Source organism: Oryctolagus cuniculus, chromosome 1 (assembly GCF_051225735.1).
Source record: "Oryctolagus cuniculus isolate XC-2025 breed Fujian yellow rabbit chromosome 1, ASM5122573v1, whole genome shotgun sequence".
NCBI lineage: Eukaryota > Metazoa > Chordata > Mammalia > Lagomorpha > Leporidae > Oryctolagus > Oryctolagus cuniculus.
In genome coordinates this window covers 231,890,740-231,895,942 of record NC_142867.1, presented here as the reverse complement: position 1 = coordinate 231,895,942, position 5,203 = coordinate 231,890,740, and positions in this window count along the sequence as shown.

Genomic DNA, 5,203 nt, shown 5'->3' with positions numbered 1-5,203 from the left:
GAGTTGTACTAACCCAATATGTTAATAACATCTGGGAGACAATTCTCGGTACTACCCTTGTGTTTCTGTACACGGCTGTTCTTAGAAAATACTCTTTCGAGGAGCTGGTGTTGCGGGTAAAGCCGCCGCCTGCGATGCTGGCGTCCCATATGGGTGCCAGTTTGCATCCCCGCCACTCCGCTTCTGATCCAGCTCTCTGCTAATGCTCCTGGGAAGGCAGTGGAGGATGGCCCTAGTGCTCGGGCCCCTGCCACCCGGCCCGGAGGAAGTTCTTGGCTCTTGGCTTCAGCCTGGCCCAAATTGGGCAGTTGTGGCCATCTGGAGAGTGAACCAGTAGGTGGAAGGTCTCTGTTTCTCCCTCTATAACTCTGACTTTCAAATAAATAAGTCTTTAAAAGATTAAAAATTCGGCCCCCGCCGCAGCTCACTAGGCTAATCCTCTGCCTTGCGGCGCCGGCACACCAGGTTCTAGTCCTGGTCGGGGCACCGGATTCTGTCCCGGTTGCCCCTCTTCCAGGCCAGCTCTCTGCTGTGTCCAGGGAGTGCAGTGGAGGATGGCCCAGGTCCTTGGGCCCTGCACCCCATGGGAGACCAGGAGAAGCACCTGGCTCCTGCCATTGGATCAGTGCGGTGCGGCGGCCATTGGAGGGTGAACCAACAGCAAAAGGAAAACCTTTCTCTCACTGTCCAGTCTGTCAAAAAAAAATCTAATTAAAAAAGATAAAAAATTCTATTGATAGAGAAAAAGATCACCTGACGAAACAACCTCCCAGAGGCAAAATAGGGGCCGTCGTTGGGAGGAGCATTGGTGGCTCCTGGGGAGCCCATTTAAGGGCGGGTAGGGGCCATTGTTCTGGCGCGGTGGATTAAGCCACCGCTGTGTCACCAGCATCCCCTGTCAGGGTGCCAATTCAAGTTCTGGCTGCTCCAGTTCCTATGCAGCTCCCTCCTAATGCACCTGGGAAAGCAGCGGCAGATGACCCAAATACTTGGGCCCCGGCCACCCATATGGCTTCAGCGAGGTCCAGCCCTGCCGTGTGGACATTGGGGGAGCCAGCACGTGGAAGGTATCTCTGCCTTTCAAGCAAATACATAATTGGTTTTTTTAAAAAAAAGATTATTTATTTGAAAGAGCTGCAGAGAGGTAGAGACAGAGAGAGGTCTCCCATTACTGGTTCACTCCCCAGATGGCTGCAGCAGCTGGAGCTGCTGGGTCTCCCACGCGGGTGCAGGGCCCAAGGACGTGGGCATCTTCCACTGCTCTCCCAGGCCACAGCAGAGAGCTGGAGCGGAAGAGGAGCATCCAGGACTCAACTGCCGCCCATATGGGATGTTGGCGCTTCGGGCCAGGGATTTAACCCCCTGTGCTACAGCGCCGGCCCCCATAATTGTTTTTTTAAAATGAGGATAGCCAGCCCGAAAGGGTGGGCAGTGGGGGTGTCCTAGAGTGTCTTAAAGTTTGCAAAGGGGGCCAGCATTGCGGTGGAGCAAGTTCAGCCTCTGCCTGCGATGCTGGCATCCATCTGGGCGCTGGTTTGTGTGCTGGCTGCTCCATTTCTTTTTTTTTCTCTTCCTTCCTCTTCCTCCCTCCCTCTTCCTTCCTCCCCCCCCCCCTTCCTTCCTTCCTTCCTTTGAAAGGCAGAGTTGGGAGAGGCAGAGAGAGAGGTCCTCCATCCACTGGCTCACTCCCTAACTGGTCGCAATGGTCAGAGCTGCGTTGATCTGAAGGCAGGAGCCAGGATCGTCCTCCAGGTCTCCCAAGTGGGTGCAGGGTCCCAACAACTCAGACAATCTTCCACTGCTTTCCCAGGCCACAGCAGAGAGAGCTGGATCCGAAGTGTAGCAGCCAGCACTTGAAACGGTGCCCATATGGGATGCCGGCACTACAGGCGGTGGCCTTACCTGCCTTGCCACAGTGCCGCCTCCCTGCTCCATGTCTTAACCAGCTCCCTGCTAGTGCGCCTGGGACAGCAGCAGCAGATGGCCCACATGCCTGGGCCCCTGCCACCCATGAGGGAGACCTGGATGAAACTGGCTCCTGGCTTCGGCCCGGCCTAGCTCAGGCCATCGTTTCCATTTGGGGAGTGAATTGGCAGAAGGAAGATCTCTGTAACTCTGCCTTTCAAACAAACAAATCTTTAAAAAAAATAGTTTACAGGAAGTGTTATGAGAAAACTGGATTTCAAAGCTTTTTGTGCCTTTTTTTTTTTTTTACTTAAGATTTATGTATTTGTTTGGAAAAGATCTAGAGCGAGATGGCGAGTCAGAGCTTCCATCCAGTGGTTCCCTCCCAACATGGCCACGGTGGCCAGGGCTGGGCCAGGCTGAAGCCAGGAGCCAGGGACTTCATCCAGGTCTCCCACATGGATGGCAGGGGCCCAGACACTTGGGCTATCTTTGCTGCTCTTCCCAGGCCATTAGCAGGGAGCTGGATGGAAGTGGAGCAGCTGGGACACGAACCAGGGCCCACGGGGTGCCTGTGTTGGCGCTGCAGGCCATAGCATCACCCACTGTAGCACGTGCCAGCCCTGAACTTGTATTTACTTGAGAAGCACAGAGATAGAGCATCTGTCTGCTGCTTCACTCCCAGATACCCATAATAGCCTGGGCTGGGCCAGGCCCAGACCATGAGCAAGAAACTGAATCCAGGTCTCCCCCTTGGACGGCGGGACCAGACACTTGGGTCATCAGCTGCTGCTATGCAGGACGTGTGCAAGCAGGGAGCAGGCATCCTATATGGGCGCCGGTTCCAGTCCCGGCTGCCCCACTTCCAATCCAGCTCTCTGCTGTGGCCTGGGAAAGCAGCAGAGGATGGCCCAAGTCCTTGGGCCCCTGCACCCACGTGGGAGACCCAGATGGAGCTCCTGGTTTCAGAACGACCCAGCTCCAGCTGTTGCAGCACTTGGGGAGTGAACCAGTGCATAGAAAACCTTTCTGTCCTCTCTCTGTAACTCTGCCTCTCAAAATCTTTTTAAAAAACAATTCCCTTAAGGAATTTGGGGGAAGGGAAGGGGAGGGGCTGGCATTGTGGTGCAGTGCACTGAGGATCCCGTGTAGGCACAGGTTCAAGTCCCAGCAGCCCCTCTTCCAGTTCAGCTCCCTGCCCTTGCAGCTGGGAGAGCAGCAGAGGATGGCCAAAGCCCTGGGGCCCCTGCACCCACGTGAGAGACTGGATGGAGCTCCAGGCTCCTGGCTTCAGCTTGGCCCAGCCCCAGCCATTTCGGCCATTTGGGGAGTGAACCAGTGGATGGGTGATCTCTCTGTATATATAACTCTGCCTTTCAAGTAAATAAATGTTTAAAAAAAAAAAAAAAACAACTTCATGTGAGAGCGCTAGGGGCCAGTGGTGCTTCAGGCTGGGGGAGGGGCAGGGCATCTGTGGACCCTGAGGGGGATGGGTGGGGCCTCTCCCAGGCTTTCACCACCCTTGCCTTCCGAGGCCCAAAGAGGAATGTGAACTTGAATTGACTTTCCCTGCTCTCATTCGAGAATTTACAGTGGGTCTTGATTATAAAGCTACAAAAAGAACCCTCCGGGGTCTGCTGAGGGGTGGGCTTTGGCTCCGCTTCTGGGAGCCGGAGAACAGGCGTGAGCCTGAGTCAGGGCTCTGCCAGAAGCGGGAACAGTGCAGGGGGCAGGTGTGTGTAAAGAACTGGTTCATCCGATCGTGGCTCCTGGCGAGCCCAGAGCCTGCAGGCCGGGCTGGCAGGTGGAGCCGGGGAGGGAGCATCCTGGGGCTGGGACCCAGGGTGGCTGGGAGGCGGAGCTCTGTCCTTGGGCGTTTTTGTCTTAAGGCCTTCAGCTGACGGCAGGAGGCCGCCCGAGGATCATCCGCTCTACTCAGAGCCTGCCCAGATCTGCTTGTCAGTCAGCGGTGGGGCCTCGTCATGCAAACCTTAAATCCCTGGCACCTGGTCCAGGCCCCAGCAGTGCTCAGCATATAAACTTAAGAAGTGAGGCTGGCGGTGCCGGCACACCGGGTTCTAGTCCCGGTCGGGGCGCCGGATTCTGTCCCGGTTGCCCCTCTTCCAGGCCAGCTCTCTGCAGTGGCCCGGGAGTGCAGTGGAGGATGGCCTGGATAAGTACCTGGCTCCTGCCATCGGGTCAGCGCGGGGCGCCGGTCACAGCGTGCCAGCCGCGGCGGCCATTGGAGGGTGAACCAACAGCAAAGGAAGACCTTTCTCTCTGTCTCTCTCTCTCACTGTCCACTCTGCCTGTCAAAAAAAAAAAAAAAAAAAAAAAAGTGAATTATCTGGCCTGGCGGTTGAAGGCACCACCTGTGACGCGGCATCCCATGCGGGCACCCGCTCAAGTCCCAGCTGTTCCACTTCCCATCCAGCTCCCTGCTAATGCATCTGGGAAAGCAGCAGGTGGACCCAGTGCTTGGGCCCCTGCACCCTCGTGGGAGACCTGGATGGAGTTTGCGGGTCGTGCAGCCATTTGGGGAGTAAATCAGCAGGTGAGGTGAAAGATACCTACCTCTCTCTTTCTCTCTCTCTGTCACTCTGCCTTCCAAATATATAAATGTCTTAAAAAAGGGGGGCCAGCGGTGTGGCTCAGTTGGTTAATCCTCTGCTGCTCTGCCTGCGGCGCTGGCATCCCATATGGGCACCGGATTCTGTCCCGGTTGCTCCTCTTCCAGTCCAGCTCTCTGCTGTGGCCCGGGAGGTCAGCGGAATATGGCCCAAGTGCTTGTGCCCTGCACCCGGCTCCTGGCTTCGGATTGGCGCAGCACCGGCTGTAGCAGCCATTTGGGGAGTGAACCAACGGAAGGAAGTCCTTTCTCTCTGTCTCTCTCACTGCCTATAACTCTGCCTGTCCAAAAAAAAAAAAAAAAAAAAATGTGTGTGTGTGTGTGTGTGTGTGGAGTGAACGAGGAACCGGGGCGTTAGGGTTTCAGTAGTGGAATTCTGCACACAGTGTCACAGCTTGCTGCCTTCATTTTGCACAGCATGGCCGCTTCTCCACGGCTGTCCGTCGTGCCTGGACGCTCTTTGCTCCAGATTGTCCGGGGCGGCAGGGAGCCAGGCCCTGGCCTCTTCCTGGACTGCCCTCGCCCGTGGAGCACACTGCTGCCCCGGGGACCGTGTTCTGCACAGGCCTGGGGTCCAGCCGTTTGTCCAGCATCGCCCAACAGTTACTTGCCTAGCCCCGCCCCCGGCCAGGCAGCTTCCGAAAGTTCGTGAGAAACCTCTGCACGGAC